This window comes from Oryctolagus cuniculus, chromosome 12 (genome assembly GCF_964237555.1).
Source record: "Oryctolagus cuniculus chromosome 12, mOryCun1.1, whole genome shotgun sequence".
NCBI lineage: Eukaryota > Metazoa > Chordata > Mammalia > Lagomorpha > Leporidae > Oryctolagus > Oryctolagus cuniculus.
In genome coordinates, this window is record NC_091443.1 from 43,885,878 (window position 1) to 43,898,096 (window position 12,219).

Below are 12,219 nucleotides of genomic sequence, written 5' to 3' on the forward strand. Positions count from 1 at the left end.
GGGGGTAGTTAGGTTTTTGTAACAAGTCACGTTCTATCAAAATATTGATGAATGAAAGTAAGAATGGATATTAGACAAATATGGAATCTATCTCAGTGTCCTTACAAACTGGTAAAACACTTATGAATGAAATGCAAAGTTCAAATTTTAAATTTATTTCATTTACTTGAAAGAGTGAATGAAAGAGAAAAATCTCTACCCACTGGTTCACTCCCCCAAATGCCTACAATAGGCAGAACTTGGCCAGATTGACACCAGAAGACCAGAATGCAATCTAGGTCTCCCACATGGGTAGCAGGGAAAAAGTGCTAGGGTCACCACTTCCTGCCTCCCAGGGTGTACATTAGCAGAAGCTGGAATCCAAAGCAGAGCTAGGACTCAAAACAGATACTTTGCAATGGGATCTGGGTGTCTCAGGCAGCTTCCAGACCACTGTGCCAAAAACCTGCCCCATATTTTTAAGCAGTGTTAACAGTGTATAGCTGGAGTTTTTCAGAGAACAGCCCACTAAGATGGATGGATAAATAGATACTAGGGAATTGGCTCACATAATTATGGAAGCTGAAAAATACAAAATCAGCAGAGTTGATGTCCCAGAGTGAGTATGGAGGCTGGCCAGCCATCGTAGAACCAGGAGGAGTCAAGTCCCATTCCTAAGGCTGTCAGCTAGGAGAATTCACCTGCACTTGAGGAAGGGAAGGGTCAACCTTTTGTGCTACAATCTGCCTTGTGCAGTCTAGGCATTTAAATGTTAATCTTTTCCTAAAACTCCCTCAGAGAAATGTCCAAAATATGTTTGACCAAATATTTGGGCACCCTGTGGCCCAATCAATTTGACACATAAGAGTAACTATCACAAACAGTTACAGGATAAACTGAATTTATGCCATATGTTAGACTTTTTTTTAAACATTTTGGTCTTTTAAAAAAATAAATGTTTTTTATTTATTTGAAAAACAGAGAGACAGACACAGAGTCCTGCATTCACTGGTTCACCCCCCAAATGCCTACAATAGCCAAGGCTGGGCCAGACTGAAGTCAAGGGCACATTAGCAGGAAGCTGAATTGCAAGCAGAGATTAAGACTTGAACCCTAGCACTCTGATATGGGACACAAGCATCCTAAGTAGCATCCTCACCACTGTACCACATATCTTACCCTGGATTTACATCATTTTTTTTTAAGATTTATTTATTTGGAAGTCAGAGTTACACAGAGAGAGAAGTAGAGGCAGAGAGAGAGAGAGAGAGAGAGAGAGAGAGAGAGAGAGAGAAAGGTCTTCCATCCACTGGTTCACTCCCCAATTGGCTGCAATAGCTAGAGCTGTGCTGATTCGAAGCCAGGAGCCAGGAGCTTCCTCCAGGTCTCCCACACAGGTGCAGGGACCCAAGGACGTGGGCCATCTTCTACTGCTTGCCCAGGCCACACCAGAGAGCTGATGGGAAGTGGAGCAGCTGGGACTTGAACTGGGATCCTGGCACTGCAGGCAGTGGTTGTTTTGTGTGTGCATGTGTGTGTGTGGTTTGTTTTGTTTTTTTTTTTTTGTTTGTTTGTTTTTTGACAGGCAGAGTGGACAGTGAGAGAGAGAGAGACAGAGAGAAAGATCTTCCTTTGCCATTGGTTCACCCTCCAATGGCCGCTGTGGCCGTCGCGCTTTGGCCAGTGCACCGCACTGATCCGAAGCCAGGAGCCAGGCACTTCTCCTGGTCTCCCATGGGGTGCAGGGCCCAAGCACTTGGGCCATCCTCCACTGCACTCCCGGGCCACAGCAGAGAGCCGGCCTGGAAGAAGGGCAACCGGGACAGAATCCGGCGCCCCGACTGGGACTAGAACCCGGTGTGCCAGCGCCGCTAGGTGGAGGATTAGCCTAGTGAGCCGCGGCACCAGCCGCAGGCAGTGGTTTTACCCGCTGTACCACATCACCAACTCCATGGGTCTATATCTTCTAAGATTATCTGCTCTTTCCTCTTGCGGTATTTATACATTTTGCATTTGCACAAAAGGAACTTTCCTCTATGCTTTTGCTCATTCTACTTCCTGCACTTGAAAGGCTTTTTCTGTAATTGCCACATTTCTAAACCCTAAATCTTTTCAGGCCCTGTCCAAATGCTCCATCCTTCACGAAGCCTCCTCTGAAACCTACTGTCTTCATACTCCCTACCCTTGACCATGCCCCTCAGACACATTAAACTAGAAATGAGTTTTCCTTCTCAACACATAAGGTGCCTTGACTCCGCTTCTCTAAGGGTGTGGCCCACACCTCCCTTGTTTTATTGATTTATATAAATAGGCTGTAGTCTATACACTTAGAAAAAGGTATACATTGTATGCATTCAAGTCAGTCTTGAGCCTCTCATGTACCTTACAGGAGTAGATTTTCAATATTTGTTGAATTAATATATTTTATACATTTTCCTTACAGCTAAAAAAGCCAGTAATTTCTTTAGAAAAACATAATCAGACATTTTCTAATTAAGTAAATGGAGTTTAAGAAATTGTCTCAATGAATTCACATATTGAGCAGTTCAAGATAAACGCTGGTTTAAGATAAAGTTGGTGACAATTTTCCATCACTTTTCCTTAACTGTTGTATAAATTTAACTAGAATTTTAAGCACTAATTGCCAAATATACTTAATGAAAAGATTAGGTAAACTGGTTTCTTTTACTGCCATTTTTCTCGCCTTTTCCCACCGTGGAAGTCTGAAGCAATTAACTTTTTCATCAGACAGCTTTATATCCGACAGGTATATTTGGCAAAGGCACAAGTTGAACAAAACTGTAACTGAGCTAGTCAACCACAGAACGTGGTGTTTCTCACTTTTTGGAGAAGTCGCATCCTCTTTCTGTCACGTTACTTCTATGGGAGCCATGTTGTCCCTAGCTCACCAACAACACACAGCATGTGCCAAGGCCTTGCTTGAATCCATATTTCACTACAATTAGAATGATTCATTGCTGGCACTTAACTCATCTCTCAGGTTTATCAACATTTTTAAAGCTTTTCTTGTTTTCCCTCTAGTGGTCAATACAATTCATTAAAATGGAAACCAGGTAAGGTGATTTTAAATATGGGTGAAAGGTGAGAATGAACCTTCAATTTTGTTGTAAATAAATATAAAATGTACCTAAATCTGTGTCTCATAATTTTAGAAGTGATTTATTTGAATTACAGTTTTCTCTACGACACATACACAAAGAACCTCCATTCTCTAAATAACAGATACTTCAATTTGATACTAATAACTAGTAAGACATTTGGTATATAATTAACCTCCTGTTTAGAGAAATGTGGCTTTCCCAATCACCTGATATATTTGAGTAATATGCACAACACTAAATGCTTTTTTAAAATGCTTCCTTAATTGGAAGTCCTCCACCCTCCATCTAATTTGCATTGGCTCATTGATCTTATGTGAGCTTCTTCTTTTGAGTGAAAAATTTGTTTAATTAGAAGTAAATTTCAAAATTCTATGATACTTTGGTTAAAATGGTGAGATTCAAATGTAAGTGAAAACCGGTGCCGCAGCTCAATAGGCTAATCATCCTCCTGCGGGCACCGGCACTCCGGGGTTCTAGTCCCTGTTGGGGCACCGGGATTCTGTCCCCGGTTGCCCCTCTTCCAGGCCAGCTCTCTGCTGTGACCCAGGAAGGGCAGTGGAGGATGGCCCAAGTGCTTGGGCCCTGCACCCGCATGGGAGACCAGGAGAAGCACCTGGCTCCTGCCATCGGATCAGCACAGTGCGCCGGCCGCGGCGGCCATTGGAGGGTGAACCAACAGCAAAAGGAAAACCTTTCTCTCTCTCTCTCACTGTCCACTCTGCCTGTCAAAAAAAAAAAAAAAAAAAAAAAACACACACACACACACACAGCAAATGTAAGTGAGATGCCAGAGAGACTATATGCAAATGTTTTTCAATTTCAAAAATTTCATTTCTTTTTTTTTAAAGATTTATTTATTTGAAAGGCAGATTTACAGAGAGGGAGAGACATGGAGAAGAGAGATCACTCAACCACTGGTTTGCTCCCCAGATGGCCGCAATGGTAAGGGGCTAGACCAGATCAAAGCCAGGAGCCAGGAACTTCTTCCAGGTCTCCCATATGGGTGCAGGGACCCAGGGATTTGGGGCCATCTTCCACTGCTTTCCCAGGCACAATAGCAGGGAGCTGGATTAGAAAGGGTGCAGCTGGGACTCGAACCAACACCCATATGGGATGCTGGCATTGCCAGTGTGCCAGTGGTAGCTTTACCTGCCTATGCCACAGCACCAGTCCCTAAATTTATTTATTAAAAGTGATACAAAGTGAATCATGTTGAAAGGAACACTGTTAAACATAAAATGTTGGCCTGCTCTGCCAACATCTACAAAATAGTACTCTTCTTTAAGAATTAGAAGGGTCATTTGTTAAAGATAAAAACGTACGTGGTCTGGCCAGCACCGCAGCTTACTTGGCTAATCCTCCGCCTGCGGTACCGGCACCCCGGGTTCTAGTCCCAGTTGGGGCACCGGATTCTGTCCCAATTGCTCCTCTTCCAGGCCAGCTCTCTGCTGTGGCCCGGGGGAAGGCAGTGGAGGATGGCCCAACTGCTTGGGCCCTGCACCCGCATGGGAGACCAGGAGAAGCCACCTGGCTCCTGGCTTCAGATTAGTGCAGCACGCCAGCTGTGGTGACCATTTGGGGGGTGAACCAAAGAAGGAAGACCTTTCTGTCTCTCTCTCTCGCTATCTAACTCTGCCTGTCCAAAAAAAAAAAAAAATGCTTGGTCATTCAAACTGGGACACTAATTTTTTAAGACTTACTTATTTGAAAGGGAGAGTTACAATAAAAGAGGGGGTTGGTGCTGTGGTGCAGCGGGTCAACACCCAGCCTGAAGTGCTGGCATCCCATGTGGGTGCCGGTTTGAGACCTGTCTGCTCCACTTCCAATCCAGCTCTCTACTATGGCCTGGGACAGCAGTAGAAGATGACCCAAGTCCTTGGGCCCCTGCACCCACATGGGAGACCTGGAAGAAGCTCCTGGCTCCTGGCTCTTGGCTTCGGATCAGTGCAGCTCCAGCCGTTGCGGTCAATTGGGGAGTGAACCATCAGATGGAAGACCTCTCTCTCTGCCTCTCCTTTCTCTGTGTAACTCTGACTTTCACATAAATAAATAAATCTTTAAAAAAAAAAAAGAAAGAAAGAAAAAGGGGAGATACAGACAAAGAGGGAGAGAGAGAGAGAGCTCTCCCATCTGCTGGCACACTCCCCAGTTGGCTACAAATGGCTGAGACCAGCCCAGGCCAAATCCAGAACCTCGGAATTTGCCCTGGGTGTCTCATGTGGGTGCAGGGGCCCAAACACTGTTGTTTTCCAGCATTTTAACAGGGAGCTGGATCAGAGACAGGGCAGTCAGGACTCAAACCAGTGCCCAATAAGGGATGCCAGTGTTTCAGGTGGCAGCTTAACCCGCTGTGCCACAACACTGGCCCCAAACAGGAACAGTTTTGAGAATTAAGGAGACACAATTAATAATGCGGGATAGCAGGCTTTATGTAGGACTTTGCTAGGCAAATAAGACGATTCAATCACTCCAGTGATCTTCATTTTAATAAAAACTTTTATTTAGTTAAATTAAGAGGTAAGACAAGGCAGCAATCTGGCAAAGTGGTTAAGATGCTGCTTGGGGCCGGCGCCGCGGCTCACTAGGCTAATCCTCCGCCTAGCGGCGCCGGCACACCGGGTTCTAGTCCCGGTTGGGGCGCCGGATTCTGTCCCGGTTGCCCCTCTTCCAGGCCAGCCCTCTGCTGTGGCCAGGGAGTGCAGTGGAGGATGGCCCAGGTGCTTGGGCCCTGCACCCCATGGGAGACCAGGAAAAGCACCCGGCTCCTGGCTCCTGCCATTGGATCAGCGCGGTGTGCCGGCAGCAGCGCGCTGGCCACGGCGGCCATTGGAGGGTGAACCAACGGCAAAAAGGAAGACCTTTCTCTCTGTCTCTCTCTCTCTCACTGTCCACTCTGCCTGTCAAAAAATAAAAAAAAAAAAAAAAAAAAAAAAAAAAGATGCTGCTTGGGATGCATACACCCCATATCAGCGTGCCTAAATTAGAATCCTGACTCTGCTTCCAATTCCAGCTTCCTGCTAATGCACATCTTGGGAGGCAGTAGGTGACAGCTCAAGTACTCGGGTCATCCATGTGAAAGACTCAGATGAGTCCCAGATTCCTGGCTTTGGCCTGGCCTACACCTGACCACCCCAGTCAAACCAGGCCTGCTAGTCACGCCAAGCCCTGATGGCCATGCTGTAGCAAGGTGGCATCACCTCATTGACTTGGGCAGGACACTCAAGGCAAGCCTCTATCTTTTACCAACCTCCATAACAGACAAGGTTTCTTGCTGCCTAGGCCTTCTGTTTCACTTTCCATGGGGAAAAAAAAAATGTGGTCCCTTTCAAAATTGGTTGAGCCAGCTCTTTCTTGACCAACCTCTGACCTAGCTCCAGCCTGCTTCCAACTATACACCTTCATCCCAAGGACATCACTGACTACACTCCTGGTGCCCCAGCACCACTCTGCCTGTGACACTGCTTTTCTGCTCATCATCTGTCACAGATACCTTGTGCCCACTGAGGGAGCTACCAGTATTACACCTGGCACTTTGTGTGCCACTGAAAGACCTCAATTTTTACCATCTATGTCATAGTTCTACAGACTTCATTTTCCATGGAAGACTTCATCCTTTACTAAGGCTTAGCAAGCAGGAAGGAAACGAAGAGTGTTTTTATCCCCAAAAAGGGAGTAATTATATTAGGCAATATGTTTAGGTGTATTATAATAATCACGGGTCAGGCTGACTACGGAAAATTGTTATTTAACAAAATAATCCTTAATGTTAACGACAAGAAGCTAATGTAACCTAGATTAGCTAATTTTTCATTTCTAAGAGCGTGATTTTTTTTAAAGGGGCTACACATTTTTCCCCTGAAAAGTAAAGTGATCTCGGCTGTTACGGAGGTCGGCTGGTCTGTATGACACCGCTTCTCCGTGTGACGGTAGCTGATTTCTTCTGCAGAGAAGAGCCTCGCCCCACCCACCGATGTGCGTGAGGCTCCTCAAGTTCTCCATCAGCAGAACTGAAATCATGCTCTTTCCCCGCAAACACCACCATCCACTCAGAGGCAGAAACCAGAATTACAGGAATCATCTCTGGCCACGCCCTCCCCTCCCTCTCCCCCACTTCCCACCCCCCGCAGTGAGAAGCTCCTGAGCATTTTCAGCGGGGCCCTGTCCTCACAGCCCGCACTCTCCCCAGGTCATGATCACCTCGCACGTTAGTCTCCGTGGGGCTCCACAACTACCGCTGTCTCGTTCAGTGCCCACACCATAGCCACATCCCTGTGTATGGAACTACGGGCTGAAGGATGTCCCACAGAACTCACATGTTCAAAGTTCTTCTCCAGGACCCTGCAAGCTGGCTCCTGAGGATATGTGGGTATCTCAAAACCCCTGTGCGCACTTCGGCAAATGGTGTTTAGAGGAGGACCATGAACGAGCCCAGCCAGCGCTATAGTGCTTTAAAATGGCAGCCAAGACCATTTATAAACATGATTCTTGGAATGCTAAAAGCAGTATTTTAAAACTAGAAATGCAGTAGGAGGAACACATACTTTTAAACAAGAATCTGGAATGTTTTTCATGCTCTGATCTCACTGAAATGAGATTCCAGCAGATAGAAGATCTCTCTGTCTCCATCTCTGTGCATTTAAAATAAAATGAAAACAAATAAATGAAAATAAAGGACTTCCAGGACTGGCATTATGGCACAGCAGGTTAAGCTGCCGCTTGCAAAGCTGCCAGCAACCAGTTGGAGTCTCAGCTATTCTGCTTCCAATCAGCTTCCTGCTAATGTGTCTGGGAAGGCAGCAGAAGACAGCCCAAATATCTGGGCCCCTGCCACTCCTGTGGGAGACAGGCACGGAGTTCCAGGCTCCTGGCTTTGGCCTGAGCCAGACCTGGCTATTGCAGCCACTTTGGGATTGAACCAGCAGATAGAAGATCGATCTCTTTCTCTTTGTGTGTCATTCTGCCTTTCAGATAAATAAGTCTTTAAAGATAAATAAAATGAAATGAAATGAAGGGCTTCCCAGAGATGAAAATCAAGTTCTTGTTCTGAGAAGCCATCTCTTCTCAGTTTTTCTCTCCTTTAGAGGTCTGGCCTCCCAGATCCTGAGTCAGCAAAACTACACATTTTCTTTCCCAATAGAGCATCAGCATTCTCTTATCTGCCATAAGAGAAAGTCCTTACAACCTACATCTTCTATAAGTGTCCTGAACCACCTACTTTCTGGTATCAACAATGATGTCTAAGACACAGAGTTCCTGGTCCTGCTTTTGGAAGTAATTCTTTGTGGAGGTTTCTCTTTAAAGCATCTGAGAGGCAGGCGCCACGGCTCACTAGGCTAATCCTCCACCTTGCAGCGCCAGCACACCGGGTTCTAGTCCCGGTCGGGGCGCCGAATTCTGTCCCGGTTGCCCCTCTTCCGGGCCAGCTCTCTGCTGTGGTCCGGGAAGGCAGTGGAGGATGGCCCAGGTGCTTGGACCCTGCACCCACATGGGAGACCAGGAGAAGCACCTGGCTCCTGCCTTCAGATCAGCGCAGTGCGCCGGCCGCAGCGGCCATTGGAGGGTGAACCAACGGCAAAGGAAGACCTTTCTCTCTGTCTCTCTCTCTCACTGTCCACTCTGCCTGTCAAAAAAAAAAAAAAAAAAAAAAGCATCTGAGAGTATCTGTATGACAGTGGCCAACTAGCAAAGACAGGCACAGAGAAGTCAACCATCAGCCTAAGAAAAATCTGAATTTAAGGACCATTTATATGCTGAAGTTTATTTTTTAAAAAGATTTATTTATTTATTTATTTATTTATTTGAAAGGCAGAAAAACAGAGAGGGAGAAACAGAAAGAGAGAATCTCCCATCTGCTGGTTCACTCCCCAGATGACAGCAACAGCTGAGACTGGGCCAGGCTGAAGCCAGGAGCAAGGAACCCCATCCATAGCAGGAGTCTAGGTATTTGGGCCATCCTCTGCTGCTTTCCCAAGCGCATAAGCAGGGAGCTGGATCTGAAGTGAAGCAACTGAGACTCAAAGAAGTACTCTATTACAGGATAGCTGCACCAAAAGCAAAAACAACCCACTGAGCCACAACACCAATTCTTGAGGTTGTACTTTAATTACTATATGCCAGTTGTATTCACCTATTTTATTTAATTTAATCCTCAAAATAACCTGTAATGGAATATTAGCTAGCTATTAAAATGATGATACAGGTATATATTTATTAACATACTAGTTTATTGATATACAAAAATGTGTAGTATATCATTTAAATGGAAAATGTTAGCAAACAGAATGCAGAATGTGGTCCCATTTTCATGGAAATATACATACATATTTAGATGTACATGCCATTGCAAAGAGCCTAGTGAATTTAATACATTTATTTAAAAAATTCTTTAAAATAAACAGGGGACATCTGAAATTTAGGGAATCTGAGTAAAACAAATGAGGCCATAGTTAATAAAAATAGTGAAGTCAGGGCAGGCCTTTGACCTAGTGGTTAAGAGGTTAGTTGGGGAGCCAGTGCTGCGGCATAGTAGGCTAAGCCTCTGCCTGCGGCGCCAGCATCCCATGTGAGTGTCAGTTCATGTCCCATGTCCCAGCTACCACTCTTCCGATCCATGGCTTGGGAAAGCAGTGGAAGACGGCTCAAGTGCTTGTGCTCCTGCACCATATGGGAGACCCAGAGGTGGCTCCTGGTTCCTGGCTTCTGATCGCCTCAGCTCTGGCTGATGCAGCCCTATGGGGAGTGAACTAGTGGATGGAAGACCCTCTCTCTGTCTGTAAAATCTTTTAAAAAAAGGAAAAGAAAAAGATGTTAGTTGGGACACCTGGGTTTCATATTGGAATACCCAGATTTGAGTCCCATCTCCAGCTTCCTGCCATTGCAGACCCTCAGGAGCTGCAGGTGATGGCTCATGTACTCCAGTCCTTGGCATCCATGTGAAAGACCTGGATTGAATTCCAGCTGCTGCCTCCGGTCTAGCTCAGCCCTAGCTGTTGCAGGCTTTGGGGGATGGAACCAACATTTTGGAGTTCTCTCTTTCTCTCTCTGCCTTTCAAATAAATAGTAAATAAATTAATAGGGGATGGCTGTAATGACCCCTTACTCACACTGATTAAGCCACAATAGGTCCCAGGCACATTAGTAGGAGCCTAGATTTGGGAGCAGATCTGGGAAATTTTTTTTTTTTAAGATTTGTTTATTTGAGAAGCAGGGTTGCAGAGAGAGGGAGGGACACAGAGAGAGGTCTTTCATCTGCTGGTTCACTCCCCAAATGGCTGTAAGGTCCAAAGCTGGCCAATCAGAAGCCAGTATCTAGGAGCTTCTTCCAGCTCTCCCATGTCGGTGCAGGTGTCCAAGCACTTGGGCCATCTTCCGTTTTCCCAGGCCATTAGTAGACAGCTGGATTGTAAGTGGAGCAGCCAGGATTTGAATTGGGATGTGCACCTGCCATGCCACAGCGTCAGCCCCGGCAGAGCCGGGATTCTAACACAAGTGTTCTGATAGGGGATGCAGGTCTCCAAAGCATCATCTTAACTGCTATGCCAAACGTCTGGCCCAAGAATAACATTTTTAAGTATAGGAGTATGTTACAGTATGCTAAAACACTTAATTCCATTCATTTGAGTATCTCTGGATCTTTGATAATTAGATCATACTTGCAATCAATTTTATATTGTCTTCAGTTGTTTCATTTACCTAGCTATAAAAATTTCTCATTTCTGTCATGAAGATGGAGAAAGAAAAGGAACACATGAGTCATAAGACTGTGAGACTAAGTTCCAGCCTTATATTACCTTCTGGTTTGAAATAAGGAAAGGGAGCAGATCAGAGTGCAGATAAGATGCTGCTTATGACATTTCCACCCCATACTGGAGTACCTCGGTTCAACAGCCAGCTCTGGCTCCTAACTCCAGCTTCCTGCCAACAGCCCTGCAAGGCAGCAGTGATGGCCCAAGTAATTGGGAGCCCGCTACCCACGTGGGAGACCTGGAGTACATTCCCAGGTCCTGACTGGATTGCTGACCTAGCCCAGCCACTGTGGCCTTTCGGGGAGTGAACAAGTGGATGGGAGCTCACTTGTGCCCTCTGACTCTCTGCTTCTTAAAGAAAGAAGAAGGAAGGAAGAAAAGACACTGAGCTATTTAGCCTGGAAGTCCTAAAATTTAAGTGAGTTGTTAAAAAAAAAAAAAAAGCTGATTTTTTTTTTTCACAGGCAGAGTGGACAGCAAGAGAGAGAGAAAGGTCTTCCTTTTCTGTTGGTTCACCCTCCAATGGCCACTGTGGCTGGCATGCTGCGGCCAGCACACCACACCTATCCGAAGGCAGGAGCCAGGTGCTTCTTCTGGTCTCCCATGCGGGTGCAGGGCCCAAGGACTTGGGCCATCCTCCACTGCCTTCTCGGGCCACAGCAGAGAGCTGGACTGGAAGAGGAGCAATCGGGACAGAATCTGGCGCCCCAACCAGGACTAGAACCCGGTGTGCCAGCACCACAGGTGGAGGATTAGCCAAGTGAGCCAGGGCACCGGCCAAAGCTGATCCTTTTTAAAAATTTTAAACTTATAAAAATTATACATATTTACAGGGTACCTTGTGATGCTCTGATATCTGCGTACAAGGTATTATGTTCAAATCAGGGTTTAGATATCCATTTCCTCAAATATTTATCATTTCTTTATAGTGAAAACATAAAATCCTTTCTCATAGCTTTTGAAAAACAAAATATACATACCTTAGCATTAACTATAGTCACACTACTGTATAATAAAACATCAGAAATTCTTTCTTCTATCTTACCGTAGTCATTAAACAACCTTCCCCCTGCAAAAAGAAGTCTGTGTCTGATTTCAAAAGCCTAAGCCATTCACCTGGAAAACAGTAAGAAATATTTCTGGTGCTAATGCTGTGGCATAGCTGGTTAAGCTGCCACCTATGACATCAGCATCCCATATGAGCACCAGTTCGAGTCTTAGCTGCTCCACTTCTGATCCAGCTTCCTGCTAATGTGCATGGTAAAGCAGTAGAGATGGCCCATGTGTTTGAGACCCTGCACCACGTGGCAGACCCAGATGAAGCTCCTGGCTCCTGGCGCCAGCCTGGTCCAGCTCTGGTCCAGCTCTGGCTG